The sequence below is a fragment of the Pleurodeles waltl genome, chromosome 10 (assembly GCF_031143425.1).
Source record: "Pleurodeles waltl isolate 20211129_DDA chromosome 10, aPleWal1.hap1.20221129, whole genome shotgun sequence".
Taxonomy (NCBI): domain Eukaryota; kingdom Metazoa; phylum Chordata; class Amphibia; order Caudata; family Salamandridae; genus Pleurodeles; species Pleurodeles waltl.
This window is the reverse complement of record NC_090449.1, coordinates 778,608,658-778,630,307: the sequence shown is the minus strand read 5'-3', so window position 1 is coordinate 778,630,307 and position 21,650 is coordinate 778,608,658. Positions and strand designations below refer to the sequence as shown.

General features: G+C 46.9%; 1 protein-coding gene across 2 annotated transcripts in view; it reads right to left on the bottom strand.

The window, feature by feature from the left end:
• Positions 1-21,650, bottom strand: part of BMI1 (BMI1 proto-oncogene, polycomb ring finger) — a 138,125-nt gene that overhangs the window by 31,448 nt on the left and 85,027 nt on the right. The gene's annotated exons all lie outside the window — the stretch shown is intronic.

Here is a 21,650-nt window from a genome sequence, read left to right as displayed (position 1 = left end):
CATTCACATATAAGCACTTTATTTCCTTTTGCCTTCTAAATATTATGACCTCTGTGCATCCTCTTCACACACATTTACACTAAGGGCCAGATGTATCAAGGTTTTTTGCATTCGCAAATGGTGCGAATGCCCGTTTGCGAATGCAAAAAGCCAGTTCAGAATGTAAGAAAGACATTCGGAACGCTAAAATAGCGATCCCTTAAATTTGCGACCCTGTTTAGAGAGTCGCAAATTGCGACTCTCTAAATAAGAAATCGCAAATAAGGTTTCTTTATTTGCGATTTATTAGCACATGTATGAAGCCATTCCTAAATGTGATTTGGGCATTTAGGAATCGCTATTTACCACCAGGTTGAACCTGGTGGTAACCAAGTGCAAAATTTAAAAATGCATTTTAAATGCATTTTTAAAATGTACATGTAAAGCACACATGCCCTTTTGGCATCTGTGCACCTTACATGTCCCCAAAAATAATTTTGGGTTGCAGCAGAGGGGGCTTAAGGCCCCCAGCACCCTGGGGTTTTGCATTTCCAAAATTGCGATTTCTGGTTAAGAAATCGCAATTTTTGGAAATGCAAAAAATTCGCTGATATGGGCCAACAGGCCCATAGGTGCAAATGGGTCCGGTATTGCAATTTGCGATTCGGTAATCGCATTTGCGATTTTCAAGAAATCGCTATTACCGATTCCCAAATGTGATACATCCCATTTTGCGAGTTGGAAATAGCGATTTCTTAAAAATCGCTATTTCCGAATCGCCAAAGGCCTTCATGATACATCCGGCCCTAAATGTCAAATGTAACTGGAAAACGTGACCATTGTTCTGTGTGCTTTGTGAAGACGCCAACACACTGACAGGCACTTTGCTTTACCTTCAGCCTCAGCACCAGCACTCTCAATGAAAGCCCCTCATAAACACCTGGCAAGAATCAAAGTGTGCACTAGGAAGACAGAAACAGATCATGATGAAACAGCTAACTCACTTGGTGAAAGCAACATTAATTAAAACATGTGAAATAAGAGTAACTAAATCACTTTTTAATATTCATTGTCTGCATATCAATTCATGTTTTTGGCATTAATGCTAAGGGCATGATGATAGGGACAGTTTTAAGGCCATACAGCAGATAAATGCCTTTACTGTAAGCACTTATTTCTCCCTTTGAACTTGAATCCAATATTTGGATCAATTTTGCAAGGGAACAAGAACCATGCTCGTCTTTTGGATCAATTTCACGAGGGAACAAATGCAGCACCTCCACTTCTAAAGGAGCCAGCGATTTGCATCACAGTGGGGGAGGTTAGTGTGGCAAGGGGTCTCAGTACCATAAAGATAACATAAGATTAGCATTATAACACCTACCATTACCCAAGACACCCAGTTACTCATGCTTGCATCCCCTTCTACTGCGTGAGGAATGAGGGAAAGAGTGGGCTCCATGTCAGTGAATGTTAGACGGCTGGGATGAAGAAGTTTCAGTGATGAAAGGTACACTTTTATGTGAGCTGCGGATTACATGTTTAATATGACATATTACGTCATTAGTCCGCAGAAGAAATAAAACAAGCATAACTAGCCATGATAAATTACTGGAACCATTACTGCCTTTGAGAGACGAAATCACCTACAGAGGCAGTGAAAGGAGAGGAGAGCTGAGAGAACAGATTTTCTTTTCTTATTGTCTGTAAAAAAAATAGAGCTCAAACTTACTTGTGTGCAGGGTTGTCTTTGGCATATTTATGACTTGAGGTCTTCAGGTCACACTCCTGTCTCCCAGAGAGCCCTGGATGGAGTTATGTATTGTATTTATTCCATTTCTCTGCCACAGACTGCTTGTAACGCAGGAAAAGGGGATTTTCTTTGCACAATGCCACATTCTTTTAATATAATGTGACCTCTGGTACGTAGCCCCTTCTGATCACACCCCACCATTTGAGTAAATAGGAAAGGGTGGATAATAATATCGGAGTGACATGAAGTTTTCAGAAACCCAGGATGAACAAAAAACGCTCCAGGCTGTTTACTATCAGGGCTTCTGGTGGAGGAGGAGATAAGCCAGGGACGTCACTGCGTTCTGAGAAAACGTAAGGGCTTTGCGCGGGCAAGCCCTGTCAGCCCTACAGTGCAGCTTTCAGCCACATACGGACGCAGGCGCAGTGGGGCTTTTCAAAGTGCACAACTTTCACTCGGAAAATGTTGTGCAGAAAATGTTTTACTTTCATCATGTAATTAAATATATGCTTCACTAGAGAGGCCAGAAAAGGCTAGGGGCGCAGCCCCTTAGCCCTTGAACACCAGCTGCCCCTGCAGAATTACGTGGCTATCAGCCTAGCACCTTTTTTCTTTTTTTGCCAATGTTGCACAGCATCAGCAGAAAGCATTGGTGTATTGTAATTATATCTATAGGTAAAAGACACTGAGCTTGTACTTTAAACTGATAGTACAGATGGGTAGGAGGTCTATGGGTGGTCAAGATTTCCATCTAAAATACGGTGTACACATCCTGAATCAGAGTTTGAAGTACTATAAAGCTAAAATTAGACCTACAGTGCTGCACAAAGCATAGGGCTGTGGTTAAGGGAATGTTGAACCATCTGCAATTAGAACCAGTTTCTCAGTGAACACTTGTGCACTCCGAATCGGTCACCAGTGGAGATGATGGTTCTTCAGTGATCCAGGATATAGTCCATTGGCCAACCAACAGTTCACAAATTCCCCAAGGGTCTTGGTGTTGATCAGAAAAATAAATCAAATCAGGGCATAAGAACACGACGGGCTTGTTGAATCAGTACCATGTCTCAGGAATGTTAACATGGGATAAACGTGTCAGTTTCATTCAATCTACTGGCATATTAAAAATGGAAAATGGGGACGTGGCCTGCGGCAACATGGAGTAAGACAAACTCCCCTTGCAGTCCTGACCCCCAAGGCCATAATAACACCAGCAACTGAGTCTGGGGCACCCATCTTACTCAACGAAGGAACCGCTGAGACCAGGGAGCTTGCTGGACTAGCGGGGAAAGGCGGCTGGAAGACCCACCGCGGCCAGGGGAGCAGCCGAGGTGCTACCGGCGGTCCCGTTACCGTCACCTTGCCTGGACCTCGAGGGCGAGGGCCGTGCTGGCAGCGAGAGCACCCGAGCTGGGAACCGGGAGCTTGCTGGACTCTAGCAGGAAGACAACCGGCGGCTGCAGGTCCCGTCACCGCCATCCTGGCCCAAACAGGGCAGAACAGAGTCGTACCCTCTACAATGGAGCAGGCCGGACCTAACCATGGGTAGTGTTTTTTTTGCGGGTCCCTGGGTCTAAAATTGGTGGCAACTGGCCCCCAAGCCTTCCGAGGCCTGGAGGCCTCCGGCAGGACCCGGTGATGGGGAGGGTGCCTGGGACTGGCACGGATGCCCATATACTGTTAGAGGCTCATAGGCGCTGTCTTTGGGGGGGAAGAAGGGGGGTGGGTTCTGGACATTGGCACTCTTGGTGACAACTTGTCTGCTCCACCTCCGGACCCTCCTGGACTTCTCCCAGTGGGCCTAACATGGTTGATGTTATTGGGACTGCAGCGGTGTCCTGCCAGTATTGCAGGTACACAATCTGACAGGCATCACATCATCACAGCTCCCATTGAAGAGTAAATCGGACTGTGGCGGTTCCTTGCGGGTACGGCAGTGACTTCCTGGAGACCTGGGCCTTGAGCCTGAGACAAGTACCCCACAGGGGGTTGGAGCAGCGCTGATTTAATTGGCAGACCCGGGTGCTGGTGTCGGTGGTTCCCCAGTGTGGTGATGGGTAGGGGTGCCCCCTGCCTGCCAGCGCTGCAGGGTGACTTTCCAGGCAGACATTGGATTGTCTTGACCTGGTGGTGCCTGGTGTAAAACTGGAGGCCACTTGAGCCCGCACCCCGCCGATCACCTCTGAGACACCTACTTGTCAGCTTGACCCCAATGTCACAGCCCTATGTCTTCACTGCCCGCGATCAACTCGACCCACACATCTGTGGTCAACCTGGGAACCCTCCTGCCAAAGGTGGACCCCCTGTTATGCCTCGTGGCAAATCCACCAGGGCTACCCGTGGTGCAGTGACTAGATATCTCCCTCACTTCCCTGTGGCAGAAGCCACAGCAGCCAACCATAGACTCCGCCACAGAGACGATGGAGAGATCTCAAGCTCTCACCTCCTAAGCCACCATCACAAAGACCTACATGGACAACTTCCTCAGTGAACTAAGAGCTGAGATTGGTTCTCCCAAAGCATATTTTAAATCTTGTGTCCATGATCTTCAATGTGGCATTGATGGTCTGGGAGAGTCCATGACATGGAGCAGACCCGTGACTCACAAACGGAGGACCTAGCCCTATGTCGCAAAATATCCACCCTGGAAGACCAGCAAATCTACTGTAGGAAGTTGCCTCTATACACACTATCTCTTACTTTGAGATAGTATATACAGAGTCCAAGAGTTCCCCTTAGAGGTAAGATAGTAGCAACATTAGATAATTCTAATGCTCTATTTTGTGGTAGTGTGGTCGAGCAGTAGGCTTATCAGAGGGTAGTGATAAGCATTTGTTGTACACACACAGGCGATAAATGAGGAACACACACTCAAAGACTTACTCTAGGCCAATAGGTTTTTATATAGAAAAATATATTTTCTTAATTTATTTTAGAACCACAAGATTCAAGATTTGAAGTAAATCCATAAAATGCAAGGTACTCCACATAGGTAAGTAAGGAACTTTGAATTAGAGCAGTAACATACATAGAGAATGGCAATAAGCTATTTTAAAAGTGGACAGTGCAAAAATCAACAGTTCCTGGTGGAGGTAAGTATTGGCTAGTTTTTCAGGTAAGTAAGGCATTTACAAGTTCAAGTTCCTGGGCGTAGGCAGCCCACCGTTGGGGGTCCAAGGCAACCCCAAAGTCACTGCACCAGCAACATAGGGCCGGTCAGGTGCAGAGGTCAAAGGAGGGCCCTAAATACATAGGCGCCTATGGAGAACAGGGGTGCTTCGGTTCCAGTCTGCCAACAGCTAAGTACCTGTGTCTTTGGAGGGCAGACCAGGGGGGGTTTTGTAGAGCCAGGGGAGGGAGACACAAGTAGGCACACAAAACACACCCTCAGTGGCACAAGTGCGGCCGGGTGCAGTGTGCTTAGCAGACGTCGGGTTTTCACTAGGAATCAATGGAGGGAACCTGGGGTCACTCTAGCGGTGCAGGCAGGGCATATGGGAGCTTCTCGGGTCAGCCAGGCAGAGGGTCGCCTGATGGTCACTCCTGCCCTGGAGTTTGGTTCCTTCTGGTCCTGGGGGCCGCGGGTGCAGTGCTTGGTCCAGGAGTCGGGTTCCTTGTTTCAGGCAGTCATGGTCAGGGGGAGCCTCTGGATTCTCTCTGTATGCGTCGCTGTGGGGGTGCAGAAGGGTCTTCTTAGATTACTCACGGAGTTGCAGTCACCTGGGAGACCTCTCTGCAGTGTTGGTGCTCTGGAGCTCGAGCCGAGGGCATTGGGTGCAGAGGGTAAACTCTCACGCTTCCGGCGGGAAGAGTGAGTTCTTTAAAAGTTGCGATGAAGTTGCAAAGTTGTTGCTGTTTTTGAACAGTGCCGCTGTTCTCTGGAGTTTCTTGGTTCTTCCGGTGGCAGTCCTCTGAGGCTTCAGAAGTCGCTGGTCCCTGTCCGATGCGTCGCTATGCAGGTTCTTTGAGTCTGGAGACAGGTCGATAGGGCTGGGGCCAATCCTTTTGTCGTCTCCTTTGTCTCTGCAGGGCTTTCAGGTCAGCAGTCCTCCTTGTTGTAGGTTGCAGGAATCTGATTTCCTGGGTTCTGGGGTGCCCTTAAATAGTGAATTTAGGGGTGGATTTAGGTCAGGAGGGCAGTCGCCAATGGCTACTGTCCTGGAAGGTGGCTACACCCTCTTTGTGCCTCCTCCCTGAGGGGAGGGGGCACATCCCTAATCCTATTGGGGGAATCCTCCAAACTTAAGATGGAGGATTTCTAAAGGCAGGGGTCACCTCAGCTCAGGACACCTTGGGGGCTGTCCTGACTGGTGAGTGACTCCTCCTTGTTTTTCTCATTATCTCCTCCAGCCTTGCCGCCAAAAGTGGGGGCAGTGGCCAGAGGGGCGGGCATCTCCACTAGCTGGGATGTCCTGGGGTGCTGTAACAAAAGGTATGAGCCTTTGAGGCTCACCGCCAGATGTTACAGGTCCTGCAGGGGGAGGTGAGAAGCACCTCCACCAAGTACAGGCTCTGTTCCTGGCCACAGAGTGACAAAGGCACTCTACCCATGTGGCAGAAACTCGTCTGGTTGTGGCAGGCTGGCAGAAACTGGTCAGCCTAGCACTAGGAGTCGGACTGGTATTCAGGGGCATTTCTAAGATGCCCTCTGGGTACATTTTACAATAAATCCCAGACTTGCATGAGTGTGCATTTATTGTGCTGAGAAGTTTGATACCAAACTTCCCAGATTTCAGTGTAGCAATTATGGAACTGTGGAGTTCGTATTTGACAAACTCCCAGACCATATACTCTTTATGGCTACCCTGCACTTACAATGTCTAAGGTTTTGCTTAGACACTGTACGGGCATAGGGCCAGATGTAGCAAAGAGATTGCGAGTCGCAAACGGCGAAAATCGCCGTTTGCGAGTCGCAAATGCCTCTTTGCTATATAGAAATGCATTTTGCGAGTCGGATCCGACTCGCAAAATGCATTTCCGACTCGCAAATAGGAAGGGTGTTCCCTTCTTATTTGCGACTCGCAATGCTATGCAATGCCATTAATCGCAGTTACCATCCACTTGAAGTGGATGGTAACCCAGTCACAAACGGTAAGGGGTCCCCATGGGACCCGTTCCCCTTTGTGACTGGACAAAAAAATATTTTTTCAGAGCAGGCAGTGGTCCAATGGACCACTACCTGCCCTGAAAAAATCCGAAACAAAATGTTTTGTTTTTGTTTTCCAAAGTGCAGCTCGTTTTCCTTTAAGGAAAACGGGCTACACTTTGAAAAAAAAAAAAAAACTGCTTTAATTGAAAGCAGTCACGGACATGGTGGTCTGCTGTCTCCAGCAGGCCACCATCCCCGTGAGTGCCCAGACTCGCTATTGGGTCGCAAATTGCGACCCCCCTCATTAATATTAATGAGGTGGGTCTTTGCGACCCCATAGCGAGTCGCAGAAGGTGTCTGAGACACCTTTCTGCATTCCAAATTGCGAGTTGCAATTTGCGAGTCGCTGAGACTCGCAAATTGCAAGTCGCAATTTCCCTTTTTCCTACATCTGGCCCATAGCGCTCATGCAACTATGCCCTCACCTGTGGTATAGTGCACCCTGCCTTAGGGCGGTAAGGCCGGCTAGAGGGGTGACTTACCTATGCCCCAGGCAGTGTGAGGTGGGCATGGCACTCTGACGGGAGTGCCATGTCGACTTAGTCATTTTCTCCCCACCAGCACCCACAAGCTGTGAGGCAGTGTGCATGTGCTGAGTGAGGGGTCCCCTGGGTGGCATAAGACATGCTGCAGCCCTTAGAGACCTTCCCTGGCATCAGGGCCCTTAGCACCAGGGGTACCATTTACAAGGTACTTATCTGTGTGCCAGGGCTGTGCCAATTGTGGGAACAAAGGTACAGTTTAGGGAAAGAACACTGGTGCTGGGGCCTGGTTAGCAGGGTCCCAGCACACTTTCAATCATAACTGGCATCAACAAAAGGCAAAATGTCAGGGGGTAACCATGCCAAGGAGGCATTTCCTTACATCGACCCCAAGCTGAAACATGAAGATATGGAGAACTGAAGTCAGAAGAACAATATCCGCATCTGGGACGTCCTTAAGGGCTTGGCAGGCATGTCTCCTTTGTGGCGGACCTGCTACAGGCCATTCAGGGTGAGCTGGATACCTCCTCCCCTTTGCTGGACAGGGCGCACCAAGTTGCAGGTGTGACATGGTTCACAGACCTCCCCCCAGACATCCTTACACGAGTACATTCCTACCTGAAAAAAAGAGGCTATCCTGCAGGCCTCACAGAAGAAGGCTTATCCGGTCTACCAGGGACACACAGTTCAACTGTATCAAGACCTGCCGCCCTCCACCCTGCGGGGTCTCAGGGACTTTTGTCCCGTCACAAACTATGAGCTCAACATCAGATACCAATGGGGACATCCATTCGCTCTTATCTTTATGTGGGAGGGAAAGCGGAAAACCCTCTGATCCTTAGAAGAAGCTAAACGTCTCGTGAACATACAACCAAACTCTGGGTGAGGTGGGCCCATCTCAGCTTGGTACTCTGGATCAGTTGTCTCAGTGACCTGCCTAGTCCAGTGTACTCCCCTGAAACACCTCCAACAGACACAGAGACTACCAGACAAGTGAAACCAAAAAAATACACTATTCAGCATTTATGCAACATGAATACGTTTCCGGCACTCCTGGCCCTGGCTGGAGACCCTTGATAAGCTCGGACGACCCCCATCACGCCATGGGACCGACCTTCTGTCATCTACAAGTGGACGCCTCTCCGAACATTGGCTAATGTCATGGTCTTTTGCCTAGCAGTGACCCCTGAAGCGGTCTGGTCCCCGCTGCTCGCCCTTTGTGCTGTTGGCCCACTGAATAGATACAAACAAGGACTAAACCCTGAGTTGTCCTTCTACTGTTGAGAATATGAGCATAGATGCTGCCAGAATGACTATATGTTTCTTTTAGACCCCGTCTGACTAGGGCCTTGGGGAGCTCTAGACTCAACTGCCACCAACCTACCTTTCCAACCCTGATCTGTGGGAGTGACTTCCCCTGGATGGCCGGCGCTGTTGTGCACCGACCCCACACACTTCTGGACACACTGTTTAGGCCCTGTGGGCCTGATGTTAATGTTTTTAATATGCACTGCCTCTTGCCTAAGCTACAGGTTCCTAAGGACATATTCCTCTCCACGCCCCACAAGTACACAAACGCTACCTAACTTGCATTGAGGCCCTGCCTTACTTATGAAGCTCGCACTGGTCCTCCTCCCCCCTCCCTCCTACACACACACACACACACACACACACACACACACACAAACCACCCCCCTCACAGGCGTTCCACGTCCCTGGGCCCCGCACTACAACTTAAAGTGCGAGAACTCAACTCACCCAATAAACGTAAACAGATTTGGCGATTTCTCCTTCAGCAGGACGCAGATGCAATCTTTCTACAGGAGAGACACCTCCTTTACCACGACACCCAACGTATGGCACACCTTAAGTATGCCATCTAACTCTAGTCCACCGCCACCTCCAAAACCGCAGGAGTCACAATCTTCTGTAAAGCTTCTTTCTGTGGTAAGCCTTCGTGAATAGTCCACAATTAAAATAATCGCTTCCTTAAATTCATGATACAACGTGTGTCCTGCTCACTCGCACTCCTTAATGCATATGCCCCTAACTAGGCACAAGGCGCCTTCCTTCAATCTTTAATAAAGGAACAGCTGACTCGAGAGGAGCCAGACATAATTTTGGGCAGGGACTTCAACTTAGTATGGGAACCAACACTGGACCTCAGTGCAGTCACCTACCAGAGGACGGAAGCGATATCGGCAACACTCAAAAGGGATATAACAGACCTGGGATTAATAGATGCATGGAGAGACTATCATCAAGCGACGAGAAACTTCTGTTTTTTCTCCCATCTCCTTTACTCATTCACAATTCACCATAGAATACCTCTTTCTGATGGATACAACTACCTGTGGATTCCTCACCTAATGAATACTCCCACTGCGCCAGCATTCGACGGAAATCTTCTTCCTAGCTTCTGCACGTCGACGAGGACGTCACCTTTGCCCACGCAACGCCGTCTGACGTCATACAGGCAATAAGAGGTCCTCGCCGACGTGCCGACGTCAGTTCCCTTTTTTCCGTGCCATTCGAAACAGTTATCTTCGAGGGAGCTACTGTTGCTGTTCGGCAGTTACAGTGTGTTTTTGGCTGTGTTTTTTCTCTGAGGTTACTATGTCTCAGAGGAAGTCAGGTTTTAAGCCCTATCGAGAGTGTGGGGGCAAGATGTCGGTTACGGACCCACATTCGGACTGTTTGTGGTGTTTAAGTTCCGACCATGATGTGGCCAGGTGTGATTCATGTCAGCATATGAATCCGAATGCCCTGAAGGAGCGAGAGGCCAAACTTTTTATGGCGAAGTCGAAGAAAAAGGAGAAGAGGCACCATAGAAAATCCTCCTCGCCGAAGTCTCATCGGCATCATCGAGACTCCCGGCGCCATCGGGAATCGCGGCGCCAGTCGAGTAAGGAGAGGTCTTGGTCGAGGTCACCATCGACTCAGCGTCGTAAGACTTGGGAAGTCAGTCCCACAGTCACTCCTCATCCATCGACGCCGTTGCCTTCTCCAGCCTCGCCGACTTTGCCTGGGTCTTCGGGCCAGCCGCCTTCAGTATTTGAGGTGCCACAGCCTCAAATGTTCTCTCCGATGTTGCAGACGTCGAGGCCGGCGTCAGTGTCGCCTTCGATCCAGGCACCCCAGTATCCGGCTTTTCCGGCCCCTGGAGACGATAATACCGCATTTTCAAATGCAATGTTTTCCATCTTTCAGCAGATGGCTCCAGGTGGTGCACCGGCTGGGCCTTCGGGTCCTTTGGCTTTTAGCTTGGGTGCTCCGGCTCCGCTGCGACCAGCACCCTTCATGCCCTTTCTCCCCCTGGGGAACGTGGGCTCGGCGCCGGTGTCGGCTCCGGTGGCTCCAGGGACTTCGGCTCTGGAAGTTTCGACTCCAGCGGCTTCGGTGTTTCGGCCAGTGACGCCGTCTGGGCCTTCTGCGACTCCGAAGCAGTCTTCTCTTCATCCGACTCCTGGTTCGGCGCCGAAGCTTCCTGTGGCGCCTGTTGACCCGGCGTCGGACGGATCCGGTGATCGGCGTCATTCTTCGACATCTGCTGACGCCATGTCGACGCCGAGGATTGAGGAGAGGCTGCCCTCGAGGAGACGTGCTCTCCGTCTCTTGGAAGAACAAGAGTATCAGCAGATCCTGGAGGAAGGAGAAATTGAGGACTCTGGCGAGGATCTTCATGGGCTGGACACCGCTAGTGGCCTTGATACTTCCCCTGAGTGGGACTGGTCATCTCCAGGGGAGTATACTGAAGAGGCGGCCACTTTTCATGCTGTGATAAAGAAGGCAGCTAACTTCCTGGAACTGCCTTTGCCGGTAACTGAGGCGAAGCAGAATCTGCTCACAAAGGTATTACATCCGGCCTCTACATCAGCAGAACCTCTTTTGCCGTTTAACGAGGCGCTGCTGGAACCTGTGTTGGAGGTCTGGAAGAAGCCAGTATCTTCCTCGGCTGTCAATAGGTCTGTGGCCAGGAGGTATCGTGCTGCACCAACTGACCCTGGCTTTCTTACAAGACACCCAACGCCTGAAAGCTTGGTGGTCCAGGCTTCCTGCTCGGCGAGATCTGCGCCTGGGTCTTTTCCATCAGTGCCATCGGATAGGGACTCCAAGAAGATGGATATGCAATCCAAGAAAGTGTTCTCGTCATGTAGCGTGGCGTTAAAGTCTACCAATGCTACGTATATTTTAGGGAGGTACATTTATGCTCTGATGGACGAAATAACATCTACGCGAAAGAGGTTCCTCAAGGGCTGTTGAATCTCGTGTCAGACGCTCAAGCTGCTGCAACCCAGGTTATCCAATCTGGGTTGGACACAACTGACTCGGTGGCTAGAGCGATGGGCACAGCTGTGGTTACGAGAAGACAGGCTTGGCTTCGCAACTCAGGGTTCTCATCAGATGTGCAGTCGACCCTGTTGGACCTCCCTTTTGATGGGGACAAGCTCTTTGGTGCCAAGGCAGATTCGGCCTTGGAGAGGTTTAAGGAGAGCAGGGCCACAGCCAAGTCGTTAGGATTACAAGCAACTTCTTCTACTTCCTCCAGATTTTTTAGGAGGTTTCGAGGATTTGGTCGTGGCTCATCCTCTTCCTCCTTTCAGGGGAAATTCCAACAGCCTACCTCTTCTCTCACCTATAGATCCTTTAGAGGGAGGGGTAGGGTTCGTACCAGGGGAACCTCTCAGCAGCACTCTGCCTCTTCCTCTGGAGGGGTGCAGCAGGGGAAGCAGCCTTAGGCTTCCACCAATTCCCACTCACTCCTCTCCTGTACGGGGAAGGTTACTGTATTTTCTTCACAAGTGGGAGGTCATTACATCAGACGCCTGGGTTACCAGCATTGTGAGAAAAGGCTACACCCTTCCCTTTCGGGAGTTTCCGCCCCCCATCCCGCCCCGCCCATCTTATTGTTCAGAAGAACACCTCCTGTTGTTAGAACAGGAGGTTCAAGTCCTCCTTTTAAAGGGCGCGGTGGAGTTGGTTCCAGAGCAGGAAAAGGGTCAAGGTTGTTATTCAAGGTACTTCCTGATTCCCAAGAAGGATGGTCGGTTGAGACCAATCCTGGACCTAAGGATCTTGAATTGGTTCCTCAAACAGGAAAAGTTCAAGATGCTGACCCTAGCTCAGGTGCTTTTGGCGCTGAACAAGGGAGATTGGATGGTGTCTGTCGACTTGCAGGATGCTTACTTTCATATCCCGATACTCAAGTCGCACAGGAAGTATCTCCGTTTTGTGGTGGGGTCGCAGCACTATCAGTTTGCGGTCCTCCCGATTGGTCTTACTTCAGCACCTCGAGTCTTCACGAAGGTGATGTCGGTGGTTGCAGCAGAGCTCAGGAGGAAGGGGATAGCAGTATTCCCTTACCTGGACGACTGGTTGATCAAAGCCAAGTCCCCGGAGCTTGTGTTGCATCATCTGCAGTCGACAACCCAGTTGTTGTTCGACCTGGGCTTTTCGGTGAACGTGCCCAAATCTCACCTAGAGCCCTCTCAGCGCCTCCTGTTCATAGGGGCAGTACTGGTTACAACATTGAATCAAGCCTTTCCTCCGCCTCAGCGGATTCAAGACATTCAGGCGTTGGTTCCAATGTTTCAAAGTGGAGCGGTCATTTCAGTCCTCAAGGTCCTACGTCTGCTCGGTCTGTTTGCCTCCTGCATACTGTTGGTCACGCATGCTCGCTGGCACATGAGGGCTCTTCAGTGGTGCCTCAGAAGGCAGTGGTCTCAACACAAAGGAGATCTCGAAGGTTCTGTCAAGATCTCCAGGGATGCTGCCACGGATTTGAAGTGGTGGATTGCGGACGACAATCTTTCCCGGGGAAGGCCGTTCACGCAGCCTCCACCAGTGACCACGGTCATAACGGATGCTTCCACTCTAGGGTGGGGAGCTCATCTGGGGGACCTGGAGATCAAAGGGCTTTGGTCTCCACAGGAACAGATGTTTCATATCAATCTGTTAGAGTTACGGGCTGTACGTCTGGCTCTCAAGGCCTTCCTCCCATCCCTTTGCGGTCAGTCGGTTCAGGTCCTGACGGACAATACTACCGCGATGTGGTATATAAACAAACAGGGAGGAGTGGGGTCGTACCTTCTCTGCAGAGAAGCTCTTCGGCTATGGTCCTGGGCAAAGGACCATCGATTTGCTTGGTAGCAAATCATCTGGCCGGAGTCTTGAATGTACGTGCGGACAGTCTCAGTCGCCATTTCTCGGCCGATCACGAGTGGCGTCTCCATCCAGATCAAGTCTGTCTAATCTTCCAGATGTGGGGGTTTCCTCGGATAGATCTGTTTGCCACCCAGGAGAATTCACACTGCCCATTATTCTGCAGCCTCCAGTATCCGGTGCAAGGAGCGTTGGGGGACGCATTTCAGAGAACCTGGTGCGACCAGTTGCTTTACGCGTTTCCCCCCATACCCTTGATTCCTCGAGTGTTGAGGAAAATTGGCCAAGACCGGGCCCGAGTAATCTTAATTGCTCCGGATTGGCCAAGGAGGGTGTGGTATTCCGACCTTCTCAAACTCTCACTGTGCCCTCCGCTCCGTCTCCCTCTCAGGGCAGACCTCCTCTTGCAGTCGCAGGGGCAGGTTTTACACCCCAACCTCCAGAGTCTGCACCTTCATGCCTCGAGATTGAGCGGGGCAACCTGAGTTCCTTTTCTCTCCCGCCTGATGTAGTGGATGTTATTTTAGCGGCCAGGCGACACTCCACTAAATCTATCTACGCTAATAGGTGGTCTAAATTTGTGGTATGGTGTGGAGAGAGACAGACTGATCCCTTACGTGCTCATTTGTCAGATGTTTTATCTTTTGCTTTGTCTTTAGCACAGAGGGGTTGTGCAGTGGCTACTGTTAAGGGTTACTTGTCTGCTTTGTCAGCCTTCATTTGCCTTCCAGACCAGCCTTCGTTATTTAAATCTCCTATAGTACTTAGATTCTTGAAGGGCCTTATGAATAAATTTCCTCCAAATCCTTTCGTTACGCCTCAATGGGATTTGTCCTTGGTCCTAACTTTCCTTATGGGGTCCCCTTTTGAGCCTATGCATTCTTGCCCCTTAAGATTGTTAGTTCTTAAAACAGTTTTCCTGGTTGCTATAACATCTGCAAGGAGAGTGAGTGAGTTGCAGGCTCTATCGGTAAAACCCCCTTATACAACTTTTTATGGGGATAAGGTGGTGTTGAGGACCAAGGCTGCTTTCCTTCCGAAGGTTGTTTCACCCTTTCATTTGGCCCAGACAATTACTCTGTCCACGTTTTATCCTCCGCCTCATCCTTCAAAGGAAGAAGAGAGACTACATCGCTTGGACCAAAAGAGGGCGTTAAGCTTTTACATAGACAGGACGAAGGATTTCAGGCTGGAGGATCAGCTTTTCATCGGATACGTGGGAAAGAGGAGAGGAAAGGCAGTCCACAAGAGAACACTCTCCAGGTGGGTTGTTCTTTGCATTAAAATGTGTTACTCTTTGGCAAAGAAGGATCCTCCTGATGGTATTAGAGCTCATTTCACCAGAGCTAAGTCGGCCACTTCGGCCACGGCCAGAGGTGTTCCTGTGGTCGACATCAGCAAGACCGCAACTTGGTCGTCCCTTCATACTTTTGCGAAGCATCACTGCTTGGACTCTGAGGTCAGAAGGGACGGCCATTTTGCACGGTCAGTGCTGCAGGATTTCTTGGTTTGACCATTCAGGCACCCACCACCGAGCGCGGTACTGCTTTGGGACTCTATTCATTAGGTGAGGAATCCACAGGTAGTTGTATCCATCAGAAGAACGAGTTCTTGAGTGTGCTCCTCTTGGTTTTGAGGATTGGTGTAGATTATGTATATATGTGCATTTGGATATATCTATATATATATATATATATATATATATATATATATTTAGTTTATATATTTATTTACTTGTTTTAAAAAAATATATATATATTTTTTATTAAATTAGTGGTCCATCTTCTCGCAATGATGTGTTGTTTACAATGTCATGAAATACTGCTATTGTCTCTCATCTCATTGGATTATTGTTCTCAGGCACGTAAAAAATGTTGGTACTGACGCCGGCGAGGACCTCTTATTGCCTGTATGACGTCAGACGGCGTCGCGTGGGCAAATGTGACGTCCTCGTCGACGTGCAGAAGCTAGGAAGAAGATTTGTCGAAACCTTTCATATAATATTTCTCCTGTTTGGAATTCACTTGTGTCACACCACCAAGGTTTAAAGCCCTCCAACTGTTTGACTGACTCTAACCTCCTGACTGGGACTCATGTTGGCAATCCGTTCCATGCCTTCTCCGTCCCCACTTCCCTAGCTCACTGGGAGGCTTGATCCCGAAAGGCCTCTTTCTCTGGCTTCTTAGGCTGTCTTTACGCACTGTGCGTGATTTCTTATTTATTATAGTTCTGTACCTCTCATACTAAGGCACGGCTACTGCTGGGAGGATTTATTAGTATTGAACTACTGATAATTATCCGCAAAGCCAAGACCACCAGGTAAAGCGTGTGGTATGTGTCACTGATCCAATAGCTGTGGCGACTATTCAACTACTGTATTACACCACTGTAGCCTTGCCGTCAAATTGAAGTAGAGGCAGTATTTGCTGTTCTGCTCTCCTAAAATTGTCTTTAAAATAAAATAAAGAGATGCTTGGGGAAAAAATGGAAAATGAGTGAAGGAATAACAATGATAAGGAGAATTTATGTGAACTGTGTCCTGTCTGACTAGTTGCAAATTAAAGGTTCCTCAGAAACAGGTCAATTTAGATACTGTCAAGTCTCCATAAATTCAGATGTAATTCACATTAAGCTTGCCTGAGGGCCTCCTCTTAAAAGACAGCTTTTGGCAGTGTCCTAAGGTATTGTAAATGATAAGATCTGCTCAAGCTTTATAGGTGGGGTTAAAGATCTCCCAAATATTTCATAACTGGATTCTTTTAGATTGATTTCAGAACATGCTCTACTCTGGAAAGACTGGTATCCTAAAATGACAATAAGACTTATAAATTCAAAGGAAGTGGGGCAGTTCACATAGAAATACACATAAAAGGGCATGCTAGGTAAAGTGTTCAACCATTCAGCTGCAACCGCATTGCATTATACCATGGCTAGGGTGAGCTGCTGCATTATGACGGTGTAATTTACATCATCCGTTGATCTTAGAACTAAGCGATACTAAATAGTCCATTTAGAAAAAATCATATTCATTCATGCAAACTAGAAAGTAACAAGGTCACAAAGCTATCCATCTAGGTAAAACATGTGCTTATATGTAAACAATGCACATGGACTTGCCTAATTTCAGGCTCTGTGTACAACTAAATCGATGTACTTCTCCATTCTACACACTGACTGATGTAGTCACATGTAAACCTTCAAACCAAGCTTTTCTTTGGGAGTTCAGATGACGGAGATTTTATCAGCACAATAAAAACTAGATAACACTGTTTTAATATCGCAGACACTTTAAGAATGGGCACCCTATTGCGTTTGAAAAAGTAAATTAAAAACAATGGCCGAAAGTTTGGTTTTGTCATTAGGTTAACAAACTACAGAATTACCTCAACAAATGCTCGTTTATTAAGTAACCATATGCAGTCGATGTAACACTTGAAATCTCTTCTTCTGAATAGCAAAAGGTTTGCTTTTCTTCCCTGTTCCCCTATACTGTATGGTAAGCACTTGATGGGCATTATCAGAAAATATTAATTGCCTGCTCTGATGCAGATGTGCCAACATATTCCTATTTCAGTCTTAGTTTGCATACCACCTGAGTCACCCCCTGTGTACTTTGAAATCTTCCTAATAGGAGCAAGTACAGGTTTACCAGATACTTTCATTTAAGGACATCTATGACGTGCCCGCTAAATTTAAGTGGTGACAAATAAATGATATCAGAATAAAACTACGAACTCCTATAATGCTACTGACTTGCTACATAATCATAGGAGTACACGTCTGGAATTCAATAGAAACATAGGACGTCGAGAGTGGTAAATGGTAGCAAAATAGTTGTGGAAAAGACCTCTTGGAACGTTACAAAATTCTACCGGCTGCGTATTTGGAATCTCGCTGCTTGGGAAAAGTGAGTTCAGTAAATTATTTACAAAAGTAACTCCACAAACATCCATGTGGAGAACACGTGCATAGAGTTTCTGGAGGATATTCTTTTGTGGTACCTTTTATCACTTCAGATGCCATTTCTCTTTATGAGGTCAGAGGATTGTTCTGTTTGACCATTATTCGGCCAGGTTGCTGAATCCATACCCACAGGAGTATCTTGTATTCTTTATGTATGTGCTCTTTAGCCGTATTTTTTTAAAGCAGCGGTTCTTAACCCTTTGACTTCAGGGGACCTCAATGAATTATTACTGGAAGCCAGATACCCCATCCAAAAGAATGTCCACAATTTGAACCGTAAAACATTACACAGAAATACAGAAACAAGTGTAGGCAAACACATATATAGATTATTAAATCATTTAATTGGCAAGCCAAAAATATGTACAACATTTTAATTTTAATTTCAATGGGAAGGTTGAAGTTTAGTTTTATTTCAAAACGATGAAGCCGTATGTTAGACTCTAGCATGTCAGTTGCTCACTTAGTCTCTTTTTGTGCTGAATGTATGACTACCAGTGCTTCAACTGAGTCCATCAATCAGCCATACTTCATTTTATTTGCTGTACTTGCTCTGCTCCTACTTATCAACCCAAAGGGTACCAGTTCCTTTTTAGCATTCACTTTCAGACTCTGTCATATTCCCAAACTGTAATAACATTTGTATATTTGCATGTTTCTTTTCTGTGTTTATGTGTGTGTGTGTGTATATGTATATATATATATATATATATATACACATATATATATATATACATATATACACACATGTATATGCACACACACACACACACACACACACACACACAAATCAAAGGTTACAGGGACATTATAGTTACATTCTGAATTTACTTATACGAAACCTAAGAAATTCAGCAGTTAAAGTTACCTGAGCTAACTGTAACTTGCACTCCCATAATGCACTGCTTATGACCTCACATATTACAATCACTCGGGACATGGTCATTAAAATTATTTTTTTTTAAAAGGAAAAAAACAGAATTACAGCCCTTAATGGGCTAGCTGGGCCCTCAAGGGCTCCCCGTGGCCCCTCCTAATTTATTTAAATGTTTAGTCATTAAAATACCCTTTACAGGCTCTCTGGCACCACAGGGGAAGCCTTAAGGCATGTGCATGGGACAGAGATGAAAGCTTCAGTTTTTGACACCGGGACCTGCTTTACAGGTCCCACTGTAAAAAACGGAAGTGTTTGTTGTGGCTTAGATGAAGCTGCAGAGCTGTTGCCCAGCCACAGCAAACAGCGATGTCCCGGGGATGGGCTCCCTGGGGTATAGCAGCAGCCAGCACTGGGGTGGTGATCCCCAGGACCATTCTTGGTTCCACAAAGGGGGCCGTGTGGCCCCCTCTTCAAGGTTTGGATAGCCCCGGGGAGGTGGTGGTCCCCAGGGCTTTGGGATCCCCTTTTATTTAAAAAATATTTGCACCACTCATTATTTAGTGTAGCCACTGGGAGGTGGTGGTCTCCAGGGCCATGGGGGAAACCATCGGGCCTCCCCCACTTATTTAAAGCGTTTTTGCCCTGGGGATGGTGGTCCCTAGGTGGGGGATATAGGCCCCCCCATCTGGCATTAATTACATTGATCGCCCCGGGGCAGCGTGTTACAAAAGCCCCCAGGACTTGGCACACCATGGGGGCAAAACAAATAGCGTGAGAGGCTGCATTTTAAAAAAAAAATGCTTTCTAGCCCTGGCAGAGTGTCTCAGTGACCTCAGCACCAGGGCTAAGGGGTCAGGGTGACTCTACCCTGGCCTCTTTTCTTTTTTTCCACTTTTTTTCTGGGACTCTGCTTCCTTGTCGAAGTGTTGGCAGCCAATCAGGTATCAGCAAGGGGACAGTTGGATCTGCAGAGGATCCGCATCCCTATAGATCTATATTTTTTGGCCTTAAATTACTCAAACTACTGAACGGATTCCCACCAAACCACAAAAAGTGTGATGTGCAGAACAGAATCTAGCTTCGTGACAAATCTGGTGTAATTTTGTTCTTTGGTTCGTGCTATAGGCATGTCTAAATGTCATAAGGAAAAATGAATGGGGAAAACTCGTTTTGGGACCCCACTCCCTTTTTCTCGGCCCCCGCTTCATGGATCATCTTTGAGTTTTGAAAATTTAGTGAACATTCATCAAGCGGCATCAAAGTTATAGGCAAAACAAAAAAACTCTCTTCCTATGGAAACTAGGTCCTAACTATAACTACCTAGTGGTGACCGCATCTAGGTAAATAAAATAAATTATATATACACACACACACGACACATATACATACATATATATATATATATATGTATATATATATATACACATACATACACACACACACATATATATACATACATACACACATATATATATATATATATATATATACATATATTATTCTAATATTATTTACTTTTGTAAACAGCCATGGATGCCCTGAGCAGGCCTTGTGGACCCCTAGGGGTTCACAAAACACAGGTTAAGAACCACTGATCTAGAGCAATTTTTTGTGAAAATAAACATCCGGAACATGACACAGTTTCCCAAAACTAGAGCATTTGAACCTCTGCAGACATGTGCGTAGAAGGACGATATAGATGGATGTGCTTAGAGGGATATTGCAAGTGCATATTTTGGGATTGATGATCAAGTCTGGATGCTATGAAATTTTTATATAGGCTGCCTGACAATACTGGACATACCATATTGGTTGAAGGACAGCATGTCATTCAAAGAATTTTTTAATGTGCAAAGAGTTTTGTGTGCACATACACATACATTTGCACACAATACACTGTAAAAAGAGTGTTAACAGCGGATGGTAATATTAATTTGTGCATTAAGTGTACAACTTCAGGACATACTTACCATCTAGAGCAAAAGACTAATCCACCAAGAAAAAAAGTTCTTATTTAGTGAGGCTAATGGTTAGAAAACAGTAAATAACACTGGCCAGCTTCTCTCCATGTGTGCCCAAACTACAGATACAAGACAAACATCATGCCAAATTTAATTCATTTTGACATATGTAGAACACAAACAGAAATCCTTTTCCCGTATCGCCCTAAAGTAAAGCATGATCTTGAGGCCAGAACCGTACTCAAGAGATTGGGAATAATTTCATTCCACTGCTAAAGGATGTAATCATCACTTTTCGATTACTCTAGGGATGAGCAAAAAATTCTCCTCAGCTGGCAGAGTTCATGGAGTTTTTCCCCACTCTGCATTATGCTTGGAGCACAGAGTTCCAGTAAAACTCTGCCAATCGCTGTGTAGCAAATTTTTTTGTCGCATGCAGCTTTCCAACCTTAAATTGGCAAGGGAGAATTTGCATCCCCTAGCACAATTTGTGAGCACTAGAACGCTTCTCAGCAATATTTCTCAATGCCGGGGCTCATGACCAGGTGTTTAAAAATCTGCCGCTCAAGTAGAAAATATACCCAAGTGGCAGAAAGAAGCAGCACCTTGTGGTGCGATGCATGGTGCAGTTTGGCGTGATTTTACAGTGCTAAAGAAGCTTCCGGAGCTAAACATCAGCGAGAGAGGTGTAACAGGCCAGATTCTGTCCGCGCGTGGATCTCCACAAAATCTCGCAGAGTTTTTGTGCAACTCTGCAGAATTCCGCCTAGGCCTGGATTAGACCTTTCCAAAAAGTTAATATTGGACACCTCAGAATGAATGAAGTGTGCAACTTGTTAGACTGATAAAGAGTCAGACAAATCGATTTCCCTGAATATGAAATTTACAACATAATTAGGTGGCCGGTATTACATGACAAACAATTTATAAAAAAAAAAAAAAAGAGTGGAAAATAAAGAAATACAGTAAATCAAAAGTTTGTTTTCGCTGCAGTTCTATTTTTGTGGTTTTCGCAAAGGTTGGTAATGCTCTATTATGAGTATCCTTACCTCCGGTGCTTCGCAGTAAGAGTATGATTTTTCAAGTTTGAAAAACGTGCCATTTTCAGAAAAGAAATGCCCACTCTTATGGGAAAGAAACATGTGTACATTCAGTGCTTGTATACACACTGTTCTGTGCTTTGCTATGTACACAGTGTTCATTACCACACTGTTAACACTCGGATGTTTTGCTTTGGTTAAAACACCAGACGAAAATTGAAAAAAAATAGTTAACACATTAACCAATCAGAGTCGAAATAAAAATCGTGCAGCTGGTACACTTT